The 20869-nt window shown below is 49.7% G+C and overlaps 1 protein-coding gene across 1 annotated transcript in view; it reads left to right on the top strand.

Moving 5' to 3' along the window:
• Positions 1-7834: 7834 nt before the first annotated feature.
• TAOK1 (TAO kinase 1) overlaps positions 7835-20869 on the top strand; it is a 161332-nt gene continuing 148297 nt past the window's right edge. Inside the window, exon 1 of the mRNA XM_073565475.1 lies at positions 7835-8074. The gene's annotated coding sequence lies outside the window, so the exon portion shown is untranslated. The remainder of the gene's footprint in view (positions 8075-20869) is intronic.

Here is a 20869-nt window from a genome sequence, read left to right as displayed (position 1 = left end):
AAGGTTTCCAAGAAGGTCTGAATGCTTGACACTACGGGGTCATCCCTCTCCCACAAGGGGTTCACCCAGGACAGGGCCTCACCCTCGAGATGGGACACAATGAACGCCACCTTGGCGCGGTCAGTAGGATACTGAAGGGGGGCAAGCTCAAAATGTAGCCTGCATTGATTCAGAAAACCCCGGCATAACTTAGGGTCTCCGCTGTACCTGGGGGGTTTACCCAGACGGGGAGACGGGGCAGAGACTACGTCACGGGGGGAAGTTGCTGCGGCAGCAGAGGATTGCAGAGCAAGCAATCGATCATCCACGGATGCCATGTAACTTAAGATGTGGGATTGAGCGTTGCGCTGCTGCGCGAGCTCCTGCTGGAGGCTGACCAGGAGGGGAGCGTGCCCGGGGTCAGAGGTCTGCAGGGCGGATAGCCGGGTGTCCATAGACTTCATAAAGGACATTATCCGGGTCTGATTTTCACGAAGGAAAAGTAATTCCTTTTGTGTGGCGGCTGCGGCACCGGCGGGAACCATGGCCTGGTGATACTGTGACAACTCTGGTCTAATACGTCCAAGAGTGGACCCTCTGGGTCGTGGATCAGGAGCCCCTGGGCCGAGTGCACCTGGTGAAGACCGACCCCTGTACAGGGATCGTTAGGGGCAGGACCGCAGGGGGCAGAACCGCGACAGCCGGTGCCAGGAGGGACGGCTCGATGGACAGGCAGGCAGAACAAGGATAGCAGGATGGGATAGCGGAAAATACTGGCCAGGAGTCCACAGGGGAAGGATCAGAGAGGGGGAACAGGGCAGAGACAGACAGACGGAAGTGGAGCAGGCCACAGAGCACACAGGGAAAACAGCAAAAGGATAGGCAGGATTCACTAGAGTAGGTATGGGCCGATGGGTGCAGGAAGTCACACACAATCACCAGGCGCCCTCAGAATAGAGCGGACGCCTGATATATCCAGAACCCGGAAGTACGTCCTACAGACCCGCCCCTCAGCGACGCCCCCTACTAGCAGAAGAGAGCGGGGGAACGCGCGTGCGCGGCCTAAGGCCGGCGCGGTTACCCGCAGCAGAGCGGGGAGCAGAGCGGAAGTGCGCGTGGACAGGAGGGCGCAGGTGAGGGGACGCTGCGGCGGGCACCGCCGCTGAAGGGGCATCGGCGGGCACGGCCGCCGATGTCACACATGGCAGAGCTTGGAAGGGAAGGCGCTCCATTGGACTTTTTCAACGCAAAATTGGATGGAATAGAGATAGGACGCCAGGTCGCGTTTGGAGAGCCCCTGATGTGCCAAAACAGTGGAAAACCCTCACAATTGACACCATTTTGGAAACTAGACTCCTCGAGGAACTTATCTGGATGTGGGGTGAGCACTTTGAACCCCCCCAAGTGCTTCACAGAAGTTTATAACATAGAGCCGTGAAAATAAAAAAATCATATTTTTTCCACAAAAATTATCTTTGCGCCCCCAAATTTTTTATTTTCCCAAGGGTAGCAGGAGTTAGGACCCCAAAAGTTGTTGTGTAATTTGTCCTGAGTACGCTGATACCCCATATGTGGGAGTAAACCACTGCTTGGGCGCATGGCAGAGCTTGGAAGGGAAGGGCTTGGAAGGGAAGGAGCGCCGTTTGACTTTTCAATGCAAAATTGGCTGGAATTGAGATCAGACGCCATGTCGCATTTGGAGAGCCCCTGCTGTGCCTAAGCAGTCGAAACCCCTCAATTCTAACTCCAACTCTAACCCCAACACACCCTCAACCCTAACCACAAACCTAACCCTAACACACCCCTAACCCTAATCCCAACCCTAACACCTAATCCCAAACCTAACCCTAATTCCAACCTAGTCCCAACCCTAACCCTAACTTTTTGTGGAGGCAGAATGAACAAAACCCAGCAATTCAGGAATTGTTGTTTTCTTTTTTTTCCCTCCGTTCCGCGTGTGGTAAAATTGGTAAGGCAGCTTTATTCTTCGGGTCACTACAATTACAGCGATACCTCATTTATATAGTTTTTTATGTTTTGGCGTTTTTACAGAATAAAAACTTTTATAGAAAAAAATTATTTCAGCATTGCTTTATTCTGAGAGCTATAACTTTCTTATTTTTCCACTAATGGAGCTGTATGGCGGCTTATTTTTTGTGAGACAAGATGGCGCTTTCAGTGATATTATATTTATTACCATTCGTTTTTTTGATCGCGTTTTATTTCACTTTTTCCAAGTGGTATGATGATACCGCTTGGAAAAAGTATAATTTGCTACTTTTTTGTGTTTTTTTATGGCATTCACTGAAGGGGTTAACTAGTGTGACACTTTTATCGATGGGATTTTTACGGATGTGGCGATACGAAACATGTACTTTTTTTGTTTGTTTTTTTTACATAACAATGTGTATTTATTAGTGGATTTTAAAAATTATTTGTATTATTTAAAAAAAAAAATTTTTTTAAATTGTTTTCATTTTTTACCTAGTCCCTGCTTGGGACTTTCACTTTTTTCACTTCCGTTGCAGGTACAATACATTGCAATGCACTAGCATTGCAATGTATTATACCTATACTGAAAGCATCTGAGACCATGCTGTGAGCATGGTCTGAGTCTTTCCGTAGCTGGATGACCTGGGGGTTGTCATGCCAAGCCCGGGTCACCATGGAAGAGATCGGGCCCCGCGATGAAGTCACGGAGACGCCGATCAGAAGGCAGAGGGAGCTCCCGTTCCTCTGCCTCCCCCCCTGAACGCTGCGATCGCGCTCGATTGCAGCAATTAGGGGGTTAACAGTCAGGGGCGGCGCAGACGCTGCTCCTGGCTGCTAGTGCAGAAGCTCAGCCACCGGCAGCACTGAGCTCCTGCACTGACCGGGCGGGAGATGCTATTTCAGCATCTCCTGTGCGGTCATGCTGTGATACCATCACATTGACTGACCGATTACAGCGCTCTGGTTGCAAAGATCGACGGCATGGGTCCCTGCACCCGTTGCCGTGCCTCTCAGCTGTCAGCACTGATCTACCACTGTGTTTATACGCAGTGTTAGTTTAAATGCATGACGGGCATAGTCCGTGGGGCGGGAACTGACATCCTGCCATGACTGACTATGTCCGTCAATGGATGTTAAGGGGTAAATTAAGAGTGTCTGAACAAAGGGTCTGAATACTTATGACCATGTCATATTTCAGTTTTTCGTTTTTAATAAATTTGCAAAAATGTCTACATCTTTTTTCAGCCAAGATGGGATGCAGAGTGTACATTAATGAGAAAAAAATGAACTTTCTTGAGTTTACCAAATTTCCGCAATGAACTAAAGAGTGAAAAATTTAAAGGAGTCTGAATACTTTCCGTACCCACTGTATATGCCATTTGCAAACTTGTGGTCATATGCTTCCTAACTTGCTCTCACATTAGCATTGAGAAAAGCAGGAAGATTAGCTCGCTGGCACGTGACCACAAATGACCAAATTATATATGAGTAATCATGTGATGAGCCGAATCATAACATTGTGCATCTTATGGTAATATTGTACTATATAGTTACAGACAAACATTAGCCCTGGTCTGAAAAATCCTTTTAATGATAATGAATTGCTTTTGTAGATGAAATCCTGTCTAAATAGAGCAGTAATGTGCATGCCAGACCCCTGCTCTATTCACTTCTATTGATTTGTGAAAGCATTAGTCACCACCACTACTGCAGACAGTGAGTTCACAGTGGTCACCCTGATGCACTACCGCTCAATTCAGGCAAGACTCCTACCAATGGGGGTGGGTGGGATAACCCTTTAAATGGGTTTATCACTATATATTGCATCACAAACTGCATACATTATTAAAATTCTTAGACCTGATGAGACTGGTGTATTTACTTTGAAATGCCACATCAGCATGGTAATATAATCTTGACACTAAAAGGGAACCTGTCATGTCCAATAACACTGTTAATAGTGTTATGAAGGTGCCTGTCGGCAGTCCTGAAAGTGTGGCGCGAGGGAGAAAATGAACATTTATTTCTCCTGGGAGCCGCCGGCTTTCAGTAATGAAGACGTGCTTGTAAACAATTATAGTTACCGCTCACTGCACTGAGAGCAGAGGCTGTAAGCGCGCCTGCCACTGACTGACAGCTAGCTCTGTGCACGGATGGTGCAGGTTATAAGCGTTATCTGACCTCGCAGCTGTAGCAGATGAGTGGCCATCGGTTGTTACATGACATTATGTCATAAAACCGGCAGGGAATGCAGGGTTGAGAGCAGAGGCGCCAATCTTTGAGTAAGGGCTCTATCAACCTTCCATAACCAACATTATGTTCTCGAGCCGCAATGCGTGGACTAACCGGGCATCTCCCTACCTGAGCGTGAATACTTCACATATTTCTGAGGCTGTTGCGCTCGGTTCAGATGCGCAGTCAGTCCGTGAATTGTGATCAGAGATCGGACTAATGATCACGGATGTCTGAAAGAGCACTTAGTGTCAAGTTTTTTTTGCGATATCATGGCGCTATTAATAAAGGCCTGTCCACTAGTGATCATCGCCTTTAGGCCACGTTCACACATTCAATATTTTACATCAGTATTGATAAGCCAAAATCAGGAATGGAACAATCAGTGGAAAAGTACGATAGAAACACATCACCACTTCTGTATTTATCACCCACTCCTGGTTTTGGCTTACAAATACTGATGTAAGATACTGACCAAATACTGATCATGTGAATGTGGCCTTAAAGGGAACCTGTCACCAGATTTGGCGGATATAACATACGGCCACCACCTTTCAGCACTGATATACAGTATTCTATAATGCTGTATATCTGCCCCCACCCGACCTGTAAGAGAAGAAAAAGAGCTTTTATTATATTCACTTGCGAGGCGGTCCAGTTTGAGTATCGATGTTCTTGGTCCGGTGCTTCTCATCTTATGATTGCCAATGTCCTTCTTGTTTCATGTGGATGACGCATCCCTGCATCATCCACACAGTCTCCTCAGCATCGCGCTCCTGCACAGGCGTATTTATCTGACCTGACGAGGGCAGAGTAAAGTACTGCAGTGCACATGCTCCGGGAAAGGTCAGAGGCCCAGCGCCTGTGCACTGCAGTACTTTGCTCTGCCCTTGTCAGGTCAGATAAGTACGCCTGCGCAGGAGCGCGATGCTGAGGAGACTGTGTGGATGATGCAGGATGCATCATCCACATGAAGCAAGAAGGAGGGCAACAATCGTAAGAAAATGGGAGGCATCGAACCAAGAACAGTGATACCCCTCATACTGGACCACCTCGAGGGTGAGTATAATAAAAGCTCTTTTTCTTCTCTTTCAGGTTGGGTGAGGGACAGATATACAGGATTATATAGAATGGTGTATATCAGGCATGAAAGGTGGTGGCCGTATCTCATATCGGCCAAACCTGGTGTCAGGTTCGCTTTAAAAGTGGTTATTCAGGACTTGAATATTGGTGACCAATTCTTAGGATATATCTGATTCTGATAGCTAAGGGGTCAACATTTTGCTTCTCCACAAATCGGGCTTTCTTCGAGTGTCAAAGCAGCTGGAAGAAAACAGTGCGCCAAGCCAGGACTCTGCCGCTCCATACACAAAGGTGAGCTCAGCAATATCTAAGTCACGGACATCCCCTTTAAAGAAACATAGAAGGCCACATTCACACGTTCAGTATTTTACCTCAGTATTGATAAGCCAGTGGGTGAAAAATGCAGAAGTGGTGACATGTTTAGGCTATGCTCACATGTTGCATTTTTTCATGCAAATTTTCACCTGCGTTTTACCGTACCAGTAAAGTCTATGGCCGGGTGCACACAATTTGTAATTGGCATTGCTTTGGATATACAGTGCCTTGCAAAAGTATTCGGCTCACTGAAACTTTTCAACCTTTTCCCACATTTCATGCTTCAAACATAAAGATACCAAATGTAAATTTCTGGTGAAGAATCCGCAACAAGTGGGACACAATTGTGAAGTTGAACAAAATTTATTGGTTATTTTAAATTTTTGTGGAAATTCAAAAACTGAAAAGTGGAGCGTGCAATATTATTCGGCCCCTTTAACTTAATACTCGAGAGACTGAAATTCTTGCCCATTCTTCCTTGGCAAACAGCTCAAGCTCAGTGAGGTTTGATGGAGATTGTTTGTGAACAGCAGTTTTCAGCTCTTTCCACAGATTCTCGATTGGATTCAGGTCTGGACTTTGACTTTTATGTTTGAAGCATATGTGGGAAAAGGTTAAAAAGTTTCAGGGGGCCGAATACTTTCGCAAGACACTGTAGCACATGTTCTCTGAGTCCAAAGCGCTGCCGTCTATTGAACACAGGGGAATCTGCATGTGTTCACTGTACTGTGCGGATTCACAGCATCCTATACATTGTACGGGTGTAATCTCTTTTGCGGAAAATCTGCAAGAGAAATTGGCATGCTGCAGTCTGGAGACATGCTACGGTTTGGAGAGACACGCCGCATGTCCGTCTCCGTGGGTGAAGCCGCTGGCGTCTGTGCGCACAGAGTGGGCATGGGATTTCTTGAAATCACATCCACTGTGCTGTAACATCTGGATGCTGCATAAGTAAGCCGCGTTCAACCCGCAGCTTTTTCGGATCTTTTGCACATACCCTATGAGAATTCAGCAATCTCATGCACACAGCTTGTTTTTTCCTGTCTTTAGTGTTTTGCAGAATGAAACAGTGGCTTTTGCAAAAAAAAAAAAAACACTGAAAAAAATGCTGGTATCAGGTTTTGTTGTGTTTTTGGTTCCAAAACCTGATGAAGTAGAATCAGATTTTTTTTTTTTTATAATCTAAACTTTATCAGCATGCACAAGAGACCAATGTACCCTGATAAAAACGCAGGAAAAAAACGCAGCAAAAAATGCAACAAGTCTCTTAAAGCCAAGAGAGCAGGTTTTGCCTGCAGGAAAAAACTCAACGTGGGAATCCGCATGGCTCAGAGAACACATGCGGATTTACCTGCGATCACGGCAGCGAACATGCGCTGAGTCCAAGGTGCTGCTATGACCGGATCGTGTGCGCCTCGCCTCACACTTTTCCACTCCTGATTTTGAGCTACAAACACTGAACGTGTGACCGTGGCCTATACTCTGCTTTATTGTTGCATTTACACCTGTTTTTAGTGTTTTGTGCAGATTTGTTGCGGTTTGCGCCATATTCATCAGTCCCGCTGCACGTTTCCTATAGTCACACTGTATGGGCTCGGTTTTTTTCCTACTTTGCCATTGTGGGCAGTGTTCACGGTTTTTAGATTTTTTCAGTCATACTTTTGTGACTTCCGTCCAGCCTCCGTCTCCTTTCCCCCTACCAAGTTTCTTTTACGTATACCTGAATCCATGATGCAATAAAAGAGTATTTTTAATTAATTTGGCGCAAAAAACGAAGTCAGACTACAGCCCAAGGCACAAAGAATAAATAGATAAAGTGTCCCAACCGCTCCCCCCATATTATGGATCGGGGCCTTGTGTGGTGACAGGGTCGCGTTATAAAGTGGTTGCCCATAACACCCAATCAGATCACGTGTATCATTTCTTCACCTAGATGGAGAAACAGAAGCTTGTATCTGATTGGTTACTGTAGGCCAGTTCCACTTTGACACAGGCCTCGCCCTCCTGCTCGCAGTTCACACAGGACAAGTCTCCACATGACAGTTTGGAAAGTTTATTCCCCCCGCGTCGTGGAGTGGGTAAGGCCGCGGCTAATAACGCAAGATTTAGCGCAGACAGCGGAGTCCGGGCCGGTGAGGCGAGCGCTGCCGGGGTCCCGGCGGAGGAGCAGGGTCAGAGTGAATAGGACAGTAGTGACCTTCCGGTGTCAGCGTGCACAGCACCCGCGGCGGCTGCGGACACAACCTCCTCCGCTCCCTGCACAGCGCCATCTTGCGCGCTCTCTGCCCGCCCTCCCGGAGGCGGAGAAGGAGGCCGGGAGCTCCGGTCACACCGATACGAGAGGCAGCCGCTCCTCCCCCGTCGCCGCCCACGCCACCCCGGGCCGGCCTTTGTTTCCGGTGCTCGCAGCGCCCTCTTGCTGCCCCTCCCCAGCTCGGTTTTGGGATCAGTACGAGGCGTCGGTGAGAAGAAGGTAAGCGGACCGCTTGTCAGGAACTTGTAGCCACAGCTGCTGGGGGGCGGCGGGGGTCGCAGCGCAGAGGGCTCCCAGGCCGGCTCTGGAGGGAGTAGAGAAGGCCTTGCCCTTCCTCTGCTGCTGGGGTAAACATGCGGCGGGGGGCAGTGCACGGGGCTCGGGCCAGCTTTTCGGAAGGGGACACTCCCAAGGCCTCACATGGATGTGTCTAGTCATAGTGACAGCCAGGTACATGCCAGTGTCAGAGCCAGCACTGCCATCAGATGGAGCAATGCCAGTGTCAGAGCCGGCACTGCCATCAGATGGAGCAATGCCAGAGCCAGCACTGCCATCAGATGGAGCAATGCCAGTGTCAGAGCCAGCACTGCCATCAGATGGAGCAATGCCAGTGTCAGAGCCGGCACTGCCATCAGATGGAGCAATGCCAGTGTCAGAGCCGGCACTGCCATCAGATGGAGCAATGCCAGAGCCAGCACTGCCATCAGATGGAGCAATGCCAGTGTCAGAGCCAGCACTGCCATCAGATGGAGCAATGCCAGTGTCAGAGCCGGCACTGCCATCAGATGGAGCAATGCCAGAGCCAGCACTGCCATCAGATGGAGCAATGCCAGTGTCAGAGCCAGCACTGCCATCAGATGGAGCAATGCCAGTGTCAGAGCCGGCACTGCCATCAGATGGAGCAATGCCAGTGTCAGAGCCGGCACTGCCATCAGATGGAGCAATGCCAGAGCCAGCACTGCCATCAGATGGAGCAATGCCAGTGTCAGAGCCGGCACTGCCATCAGATGGAGCAATGCCAGTGTCAGAGCCGGCACTGCCATCAGATGGAGCAATGCCAGAGCCAGCACTGCCATCAGATGGAGCAATGCCAGTGTCAGAGCCAGCACTGCCATCAGATGGAGCAATGCCAGTGTCAGAGCCGGCACTGCCATCAGATGGAGCAATGCCAGTGTCAGAGCCGGCACTGCCATCAGATGGAGCAATGCCAGAGCCAGCACTGCCATCAGATGGAGCAATGCCAGTGTCAGAGCCGGCACTGCCATCAGATGGAGCAATGCCAGTGTCAGAGCCGGCACTGCCATCAGATGGAGCAATGCCAGAGCCAGCACTGCCATCAGATGGAGCAATGCCAGTGTCAGAGCCAGCACTGCCATCAGATGGAGCAATGCCAGTGTCAGAGCCGGCACTGCCATCAGATGGAGCAATGCCAGAGCCAGCACTGCCATCAGATGGAGCAATGCCAGTGTCAGAAGCCGGCACTGCCATCAAATGGAGCAATGCCAGTGTCAGAGCCAGCACTGCCATCAGATGGAGCAATGCCAGTGTCAGAGCCGGCACTGCCATCAGATGGAGCAATGCCAGTGTCAGAGCCGGCACTGCCATCAGATGGAGCAATGCCAGTGTCAGAGCCAGCACTGCCATCAGATGGAGCAATGCCAGTGTCAGAGCCGGCACTGCCATCAGATGGAGCAATGCCAGTGTCAGAGCCGGCACTGCCATCAGATGGAGCAATGCCAGAGCCAGCACTGCCATCAGATGGAGCAATGCCAGTGTCAGAGCCGGCACTGCCATCAGATGGAGCAATGCCAGTGTCAGAGCCGGCACTGCCATCAGATGGAGCAATGCCAGTGTCAGAGCCGGCACTGCCATCAGATGGAGCAATGCCAGTGTCAGAGCCGGCACTGCCATCAGATGGAGCAATGCCAGTGTCAGAGCCAGCACTGCCATCAGATGGAGCAATGCCAGTGTCAGAGCCGGCACTGCCATCAGATGGAGCAATGCCAGAGCCAGCACTGCCATCAGATGGAGCAATGCCAGTGTCAGAGCCAGCACTGCCATCAGATGGAGCAATGCCAGTGTCAGAGCCGGCACTGCCATCAGATGGAGCAATGCCAGTGTCAGAGCCGGCACTGCCATCAGATGGAGCAATGCCAGAGCCAGCACTGCCATCAGATGGAGCAATGCCAGTGTCAGAGCCGGCACTGCCATCAGATGGAGCAATGCCAGTGTCAGAGCCGGCACTGCCATCAGATGGAGCAATGCCAGAGCCAGCACTGCCATCAGATGGAGCAATGCCAGTGTCAGAGCCAGCACTGCCATCAGATGGAGCAATGCCAGTGTCAGAGCCGGCACTGCCATCAGATGGAGCAATGCCAGAGCCAGCACTGCCATCAGATGGAGCAATGCCAGTGTCAGAAGCCGGCACTGCCATCAAATGGAGCAATGCCAGTGTCAGAGCCAGCACTGCCATCAGATGGAGCAATGCCAGTGTCAGAGCCGGCACTGCCATCAGATGGAGCAATGCCAGTGTCAGAGCCGGCACTGCCATCAGATGGAGCAATGCCAGTGTCAGAGCCAGCACTGCCATCAGATGGAGCAATGCCAGTGTCAGAGCCGGCACTGCCATCAGATGGAGCAATGCCAGTGTCAGAGCCGGCACTGCCATCAGATGGAGCAATGCCAGAGCCAGCACTGCCATCAGATGGAGCAATGCCAGTGTCAGAGCCGGCACTGCCATCAGATGGAGCAATGCCAGTGTCAGAGCCGGCACTGCCATCAGATGGAGCAATGCCAGTGTCAGAGCCGGCACTGCCATCAGATGGAGCAATGCCAGTGTCAGAGCCGGCACTGCCATCAGATGGAGCAATGCCAGTGTCAGAGCCGGCACTGCCATCAGATGGAGCAATGCCAGTGTCAGAGCCAGCACTGCCATCAGATGGAGCAATGCCAGTGTCAGAGCCAGCACTGCCATCAGATGGAGCAATGCCAGTGTCAGAGCCAGCACTGCCATCAGATGGAGCAATGCCAGTGTCAGAGCCAGCACTGCCATCAGATGGAGCAATGCCAGTGTCAGAGCCGGCACTGCCATCAGATGGAGCAATGCCAGAGCCAGCACTGCCATCAGATGGAGCAATGCCAGTGTCAGAGCCGGCACTGCCATCAGATGGAGCAATGTCAGTGTCAGAGCCGGCACTGCCATCAGATGGAGCAATGCCAGAGCCAGCACTGCCATCAGATGGAGCAATGCCAGTGTCAGAGCCAGCACTGCCATCAGATGGAGCAATGCCAGTGTCAGAGCCGGCACTGCCATCAGATGGAGCAATGCCAGAGCCAGCACTGCCATCAGATGGAGCAATGCCAGTGTCAGAAGCCGGCACTGCCATCAAATGGAGCAATGCCAGTGTCAGAGCCAGCACTGCCATCAGATGGAGCAATGCCAGTGTCAGAGCCGGCACTGCCATCAGATGGAGCAATGCCAGTGTCAGAGCCGGCACTGCCATCAGATGGAGCAATGCCAGTGTCAGAGCCAGCACTGCCATCAGATGGAGCAATGCCAGTGTCAGAGCCGGCACTGCCATCAGATGGAGCAATGCCAGTGTCAGAGCCGGCACTGCCATCAGATGGAGCAATGCCAGAGCCAGCACTGCCATCAGATGGAGCAATGCCAGTGTCAGAGCCGGCACTGCCATCAGATGGAGCAATGCCAGTGTCAGAGCCGGCACTGCCATCAGATGGAGCAATGCCAGAGCCAGCACTGCCATCAGATGGAGCAATGCCAGTGTCAGAGCCAGCACTGCCATCAGATGGAGCAATGCCAGTGTCAGAGCCGGCACTGCCATCAGATGGAGCAATGCCAGAGCCAGCACTGCCATCAGATGGAGCAATGCCAGTGTCAGAAGCCGGCACTGCCATCAAATGGAGCAATGCCAGTGTCAGAGCCAGCACTGCCATCAGATGGAGCAATGCCAGTGTCAGAGCCAGCACTGCCATCAGATGGAGCACTGCCAGTGTCAGAGCCAGCACTGCCAGTGTCAGAGCCAGCACTGCCAGTGTCAGAGCCGGCACTGCCATCAGATGGAGCACTGCCAGTGTCAGAGCCGGCACTGCCATCAGATGGAGCACTGCCAGTGTCAGAGCCGGCACTGCCATCAGATGGAGCACTGCCAGTGTCAGAGCCGGCACTGCCATCAGATGGAGCACTGCCAGTGTCAGAGCCGGCACTGCCATCAGATGGAGCAATGCCAGAGCCAGCACTGCCATCAGATGGAGCAATGCCAGAGCCAGCACTGCCATCAGATGGAGCTATGCCAGTGTCAGAGCCAGCACTGCCATCAGATGGAGCTATGCCAGTGTCAGAGCCAGCACTGCCATCAGATGGAGCAATGCCAGAGCCAGCACTGCCATCAGATGGAGCTATGCCAGAGCCAGCACTGCCATCAGATGGAGCAATGCCATCAGATGGAGCAATGCCAGAGCCAGCACTGCCATCAGATGGAGCAATGCCAGAGCCAGCACTGCCATCAGATGGAGCAATGCCAGAGCCAGCACTGCCATCAGATGGAGCAATGCCAGAGCCAGCACTGTCATCAGATGGAGCAATGCCAGAGCCAGCACTGTCATCAGATGGAGCAATGCCAGAGCCAGCACTGCCATCAGATGGAGCAATGCCAGAGCCAGCACTGCCATCAGATGGAGCAATGCCAGAGCCAGCACTGCCATCAGATGGAGCAATGCCAGAGCCAGCACTGCCATCAGATGGAGCAATGCCAGAGCCAGCACTGCCATCAGATGGAGCAATGCCAGAGCCAGCACTGCCATCAGATGGAGCAATGCCAGAGCCAGCACTGCCATCAGATGGAGCAATGCCAGAGCCAGCACTGCCATCAGATGGAGCAATGCCAGAGCCAGCACTGCCATCAGATGGAGCAATGCCAGAGCCAGCACTGCCATCAGATGGAGCAATGCCAGAGCCAGCACTGCCATCAGATGGAGCAATGCCAGAGCCAGCACTGCCATCAGATGGAGCAATGCCAGAGCCAGCACTGCCATCAGATGGAGCAATGCCAGAGCCAGCACTGCCATCAGATGGAGCAATGCCAGAGCCAGCACTGCCATCAGATGGAGCAATGCCAGAGCCAGCACTGCCATCAGATGGAGCAATGCCAGAGCCAGCACTGCCATCAGATGGAGCAATGCCAGAGCCAGCACTGCCATCAGATGGAGCTATGCCAGAGCCAGCACTGCCATCAGATGGAGCAATGCCAGAGCCAGCACTGCCATCAGATGGAGCTATGCCAGAGCCAGCACTGCCATCAGATGGAGCAATGCCAGAGCCAGCACTGCCATCAGATGGAGCAATGCCAGAGCCAGCACTGCCATCAGATGGAGCAATGCCAGAGCCAGCACTGCCATCAGATGGAGCAATGCCAGAGCCAGCACTGCCATCAGATGGAGCAATGCCAGAGCCAGCACTGCCATCAGATGGAGCAATGCCAGAGCCAGCACTGCCATCAGATGGAGCAATGCCAGAGCCAGCACTGCCATCAGATGGAGCAATGCCAGAGCCAGCACTGCCATCAGATGGAGCAATGCCAGAGCCAGCACTGCCATCAGATGGAGCAATGCCAGAGCCAGCACTGCCATCAGATGGAGCAATGCCAGAGCCAGCACTGCCATCAGATGGAGCAATGCCAGAGCCAGCACTGCCATCAGATGGAGCAATGCCAGAGCCAGCACTGCCATCAGATGGAGCAATGCCAGAGCCAGCACTGCCATCAGATGGAGCAATGCCAGAGCCAGCACTGCCATCAGATGGAGCAATGCCAGAGCCAGCACTGCCATCAGATGGAGCAATGCCAGAGCCAGCACTGCCATCAGATGGAGCAATGCCAGAGCCAGCACTGCCATCAGATGGAGCAATGCCAGAGCCAGCACTGCCATCAGATGGAGCAATGCCAGAGCCAGCACTGCCATCAGATGGAGCAATGCCAGAGCCAGCACTGCCATCAGATGGAGCAATGCCAGAGCCAGCACTGCCATCAGATGGAGCAATGCCAGAGCCAGCACTGCCATCAGATGGAGCAATGCCAGAGCCAGCACTGCCATCAGATGGAGCTATGCCAGTGTCAGAGCCAGCACTGCCATCAGATGGAGCTATGCCAGTGTCAGAGCCAGCACTGCCATCAGATGGAGCTATGCCAGTGTCAGAGCCAGCACTGCCATCAGATGGAGCTATGCCAGTGTCAGAGCCAGCACTGCCATCAGATGGAGCTATGCCAGTGTCAGAGCCAGCACTGCCATCAGATGGAGCTATGCCAGAGCCAGCACTGCCATCAGATGGAGCAATGCCAGAGCCAGCACTGCCATCAGATGGAGCAATGCCAGAGCCAGCACTGCCATCAGATGGAGCAATGCCAGAGCCAGCACTGCCATCAGATGGAGCAATGCCAGAGCCAGCACTGCCATCAGATGGAGCAATGCCAGAGCCAGCACTGCCATCAGATGGAGCAATGCCAGAGCCAGCACTGCCATCAGATGGAGCAATGCCAGAGCCAGCACTGCCATCAGATGGAGCAATGCCAGAGCCAGCACTGCCATCAGATGGAGCAATGCCAGAGCCAGCACTGCCATCAGATGGAGCAATGCCAGAGCCAGCACTGCCATCAGATGGAGCAATGCCAGAGCCAGCACTGCCATCAGATGGAGCAATGCCAGAGCCAGCACTGCCATCAGATGGAGCAATGCCAGAGCCAGCACTGCCATCAGATGGAGCAATGCCAGAGCCAGCACTGCCATCAGATGGAGCAATGCCAGAGCCAGCACTGCCATCAGATGGAGCAATGCCAGAGCCAGCACTGCCATCAGATGGAGCAATGCCAGAGCCAGCACTGCCATCAGATGGAGCTATGCCAGAGCCAGCACTGCCATCAGATGGAGCTATGCCAGAGCCAGCACTGCCATCAGATGGAGCAATGCCAGTGTCAGAGCCAGCACTGGCATCCGATGGAGCAATTGCCAGAGCCAGCACTGGCATCCGATGGAGCAATTGCCAGAGCCAGCACTGGCATCCGATGGAGCAATTGCCAGAGCCAGCACTGGCATCCGATGGAGCAATTGCCAGAGCCAGCACTGGCATCCGATGGAGCAATTGCCAGAGCCAGCACTGCCATCAGATGAAGCAATGCCAGAGCCAGCACTGCCATCAGATGGAGCAATGCTAGTGCCAGCACTGCCATCAGATGGAGCAGAGCTGGGGGTGTCATTGGCCCCTGCTCATCTTTACACAGGACTGCTGTCACAGATGCAGCTTTGCTACATTTGTGCACTTCTCTGCACTCTGGCAAAAGTTACCCCCTGTCATTAGGGGTGACTGACATGAGTGGATTCACCTAATACTAAGCTCTCAGCTGACTTGGCACCATTGATGAGGGGCCTGCCATCCTACCTATGTCTAGAAGTGAGTACATCACAAACAAATGTACAGTGTTACAATATAACAATTGGTTTTATAAAATGTATCAAACCCCTCTGGATCACAAAGTGCCTGATGTGAACCAGGGCTGTGGAGTCGGTAAACCAAACCTCCAACACCTCAATTTATTATTTATTTCCCTGTCTCCCCGACTTCACAGCACTGGTCACTACTGAGGATGTGCATAAAGTGCAGCACAGATTCATCTCAATTAAAAGCCGAGATCCTTAGATCAGGAACAGAACAGACATTTCATAACTTTCCCAAATTCTTATGAAAACATTTTACAGCGCATCCAGCATTGTATTACGGTACCCAATTTAGTATATATTTTAGGAGTCGGTCCATTTTATACCGACTCTACCAAAATAGACTCAAAATCCACGACTCCGACTCCACAACCTTTATGTGAACTGCAGATTCGGTGCTAGATGGGTATGAATTGCATCCCTTTGGGGCTACCTTCCTATAATAATGGTCATTCGTGGTCCTCTGGCATGGTGGGTATACCACTGTCCTTATAATAAATCCTTGGTGTTGTAGTTTTCCTTTTGGGTGACTTCTTGCATTTAGTCATTGCTTAGTAATGTTGCTGGCAGTGCCAGGGTTAGCAGCTGTAATGAGCACCAGCCAGGAATGTTTCCTGCTTTCTGTCTTTCTATGTTTGCATCTTGAGTGCTGCAATGCTGCAGATCTCCACTCTCCTCTCCTGACAAACAGCCTGGATGTGTGTTTGTTACTGTAAATGTTATTGGAGGGAGGAGGGGAGGCCTGGGAAGGCAGCGGAAGGAGCTCAGAGGAAGGTTGGTGGCACCACATACTTACATTAAATAACAAAGAAAATCATTCTCATTGTCTTTATCCTTAGTTGCTTTCCAGCCCCACCTAACGCATGTATGAATCTTGTGCAGGGCTCCCAGGAATAGCACGGCTCTGCTGTTTGCATTGTGGAGGTTTTGCATGTTGTATAGGTGGATTCAGTTTGCTGTGCACATGTCATGTTGCTATGCTTTCACGTCCATTGTTGACAGATCGGCGTTCTCAGCTTTGCTGACATCTGTAAACATCTCTGGCACAGACCATTTTTTAGGTTGCCCTCGTGGTCAGGGGGCTATTTGTGACCAGCCTGTTTGGTGTGAGGGTTGGAGTGACACTTGTTTACTTGGTGTGGTGACGCTTTGCAGGGAGACTTTCGGGTCAGGTTTTCAGTGGTGACATAGGGTGGACAAAAACTTTATCTAGTCTGGTCACATTAAGGGCACTGATGTGATAATAAGTTATGTAATGATAAAGCCAAGTACAGCAAAGCCTGACAAATCTCCTCATCAGCATCTAGAATGTAACGGCGACCCATATGGGGTCACTGTGCAGTCTTATTATTTTATAATCTGTTAGTTTCATTTTGTTTTTGTTCTTTTTGTAACAGTTGGTGACAACCAATAATGGCTTTACAATCCAGCTTTTCCAGGCTCCTGATCTGCAAAGTAATTTCAGCAGAACCTAGTAACTTCAGTGTAGAAAAAAATCCATCTAGGTTACCAGCCTTGTAATTTGAATGGGACCAGCTGACCATTTAGTTGTATGGGTCCTGCTGACTCTCCCGTGGCAGATGGTGATGGGGCAGATGATGATAATCATGGGGTAGTTTGAATGCAAAGTCTGATTATTTTCTTCTCCAGAGAGATAAGCAGCTCCGCCCACTGAAAAAACATGAACCCTTGGCAGAGCTGAATCGTTGTCTGGAGGGTCACATAGCTGTTGGCAGAATTAGCTTTGAAACATATTGGCACCTTCATTAATTATTTTTTTACGTTGACTAGTTCCCATATTTTCCCCATATCTTTTTGATCACGTTGGTCTGGTTCCTTCGGTTTGGAGAATAAAGAGGCTAGAGGACAGATATAACGCTGTATCTTTTTTTCTTTACGTGCCAAGCAATACTACCCAGTCCTCGTGCTGTACGAGGAACTGTAGCCAACCGCCTTAAAAAAAAAAAATAAATAAATAAAGTTGAAGGGGACCCTGCTAAGATGTCAGATGCGAAGGTATCATTGAACTGTAACTCCACTACTTTTATATTAATGACCAATCATTAGGATACGTTATCAACACCAGACTGGTAGGGGTCTGACACACGTGGCACCCACACGATCAGCTTCTCTCTGTGCCAGCATTGGCCAAGTGTTGACAGTTGCGGAGCTGAACTGTACAGCGCTCGTCAACTATGTAGTGGCCGCTGCTGGATACTGCATCTCAGATAATATTCGCCCATATAGGGGTGGCTTTAAGAAGGGCTGTGGAGTCAGTATATAATGGACCGAATCCGACTCCTAAAATATATAATAAATTGAGTACAGTAGTACCATGCAGGATGTGCTGTAAATGTTGTCATAATTTGGGAAAGGTATGAAATGTCCTATAAATGTCTGTTCTGTTCCTGATCTAAGGATCTCGACTTTTAGTTGAGAGGAATCCGTGCTGCACTTTATGTACATGCTCAGTAGTGAGGCAGTGCTGTGGAGTAGGAGGTTTGGCTTACTGACTCCACTTGCTTTAAAGGGGTATTCCCATCTACCAAGATCCTATCCCAATATGTAGTAGGTGTAATAATCGTAAATTCCTCGAATTAGAAATGTAGCATAGTTTTTCTGACTTGCTATGTCTCTTTCTTCTTGCAGAGCATTGCAGGACCTTGGGTATCCATGGTTACGACCATTAGCAACTATCTTACTGTCACTTCATTGGTGGACGTAACCATGGATACCTAATGTCCTGCAATGCCTGCCCAATGAGGTAATATATGTAGCGAATCAGAAAAAGTATACTACATTTGCAATTGGAGGTATTTGCTAATATTATTATTACACCTACAACATAAATACCCATTTTAAGTGATAGTTTATAAGATTGAAATGCCTTACTTTATGAGATGGGAATGTCTCTTTTCAAAGGCGCTCTCCACTACTACCCTAATCATAGTGGACCTAGGCAAGGGCGGTTTAAAAAAACAAAAACTATACTCACCTCTTGGACAGGTGGTGCCGCGTCTCTCACTGGCTTGGACAGAATGTGAAGGCTGCAGCAGATTAGTCACTGACTGGCTACAGTGGTCACGTGATGTCCTTGCTGGGTGTTGCTGCCAGTGGACACCGTATGGAGTAAAGAAGAGCTGTGACCATCTGATGTGGGGGTTCACAATTTACTGTAGTCAAGTTATGCTACAGCTGAAGGTTATGCCGCCTGTGCACCTAGAATTTTGCTACTTATTAATAAGCATTTGGACTGTTTTATGTTGTAAGGTTCTCATCCCATGTGAAGGTCCTCGACAAAAACTGTCCAAGCAGCTAACTGGGAAAAGACAAATGCACAATACAAAGTGGTCCCCTGCTTTTTTTAGCGCCACTGCTACTTTACTGTAGCAAACAGTGCTCCTCCATGGCAATAATGCTTCACCAGATATCTTAGAAATGGATCAGCTGATGATTGTTGGTTGTATGCTCTTGTATGTAAAGTAAATGAAAGAATTTGTCTTTGATGTGCTTTTGAAGTCAATCTGTTGAATCCATACCCCTGTTTGTGTTCCTTTTTGCTGTGCTGCGCACTTCTGGGGATGGGGCTCTCTGGTCCCTGACCCCTGCTGGTTTTGCAGGCATTTTAATTGCTTGCCAAATATGAAAAATCTGCCAGAACGTTTAGCTGCTCTTTAATACGGATGTTGGGTCCTCATACATTTTGCACGACGTTGGTAGCACGTCCCTTATTCACATGGGAGTTTACTCATTTGCTGATGACTGCCATGTTCGCATGGGCCAAGAATTGGCAATGAGTGCTCTTATGGGCATTTGATGCTCAATCATCTCCTTTTGTAAAAGCTTTTCACACCAGTGAGGAATGTTTGGACTCGTTGGCTACCTGATTATCACGATTTGTTTCATTCCTGATATAAACATTCTCTTCAATATATGAGACAAGAATATTGATCTTCACACGATTCTGAAACTTCCAGATATAACATTTTCATTTAGTATTTGGTAATTTAGAAATTAGATTAGCCGATCGAAAAACTGAAATGTCAGTAGTAGAACATGCAGCTGATGTACAGTGTTCAAAATGCAAAATCCAAATGTTTAGATCTGTAGTAACTAATCAGGCGTTTCATCTACTATGTAAAGCTTGGGTTGAACAATTATTGTGGAAAGTGCAAAAAAAAGTCAGTCTGAGATCATCTTGTCTTGTATCTTTAGCCCTCAAGTGCAAATAGAAGTGATATACTGGGGATATATACGCGTTGTATGTAAGGTTGCATGCATGTACTTTTTTTTGTTTGCTTCATGACGTCTCATGATGGCTTGGGATTTTTTTTAACTTTGCATTGGGGTTTATGTACGCTATCAGTAACAGGTTTGTTGGAGGGTCTGACTTTTGGCACCCATTGCATTCATCAGTTTGAAGACTCATTGGTTCTCCAGCGAGCTCTACTGTTTACTAGGCACAGCTTCATACTTCCAGTAGCGATTGTGCCCCTTATAAAAGGTCACTGCATCTCATTCATAGTGTAATATGTTATGATTGGGTCACCGAGGAGGAAAACAAGACCAAGCTAAGCCACAGAAAACCAGAGAGGTTGGTAACTAAGCGGATTGCAGACCCCTGATCCTATCCACACAACTAGCAGCAGCCGTGGAGTGTACCTACGATGATTCTAGACGCCTCGATACAGCCGGAGGACTAAATAAGCCTAAAGCAAGAAAAGGGGAAATCTAAACTGCCCCAGAGCAGACCCCAAAGGAATAGATAGCCCCCAAACATATATTGTCGGTGAGACAAGATGAAAACACAAACACAGGTAGGAAAATAGGCTGAGCAAACGATGGGGCCCACACTAACTAGAAAGGAAAGATACTGTCTGCAATCACGCCAAAAAACCCTGCAAAAATGTTCAAAACTTCTGATAGCAAAAAAAAACCCTGAAGTCACTAGACTTCACCCACTATATCACCACTCTGGCATATTCTGAAAACAGCAAAAAGAGGCCAATCTAATAAGGGACAAAAAGCAAACTGGCCCAAACAGTAACATAAGGATGGAAATTCAGCACAGCCCCAGCAGGGGCTGGCTGACCACCCAAAACTGAATAGAAAAAACCAAATCAAATGTGAACAATAGCAAAGAACACTTATCTTGAGAATGCAGGGACTGAACTGGAAACTAAGACCTCAGGAGGCAAGAAAAATTACCAGCAGAGGTAGAGGGAGTCGGCTGTCTTAAATCCAGTCAGAGACTCCAGATGTCCAATCGTTGTCCTCATTATCAGGTGTCATGTCTCTGTTAATTAGAGCAACCTCATTACCTCCTGCAACCACCAGAGGGAGCCCGGAAAGAGTCACGACTCCTCTGTCAATACAACCAGCTCCACCACCCTCACCAGCAACCAGAGGTAGACCAGAAAGTGAATTCACAACAGTAATAGTAGGCCCAGCAGCTGCCATACAGGCATGGTGTAAGGCTGTAGCTCCGACACAGGTTGTTCTTGTGATCTC

Source organism: Dendrobates tinctorius, unplaced genomic scaffold, assembly GCF_039654945.1.
Source record: "Dendrobates tinctorius isolate UK_male_01 unplaced genomic scaffold, ASM3965494v1 ptg000016l, whole genome shotgun sequence".
NCBI classification, from domain to species: domain Eukaryota; kingdom Metazoa; phylum Chordata; class Amphibia; order Anura; family Dendrobatidae; genus Dendrobates; species Dendrobates tinctorius.
The sequence above is the reverse complement of the archived record's forward strand: the minus strand, read 5'-3'. Positions and strand labels throughout refer to the sequence as shown.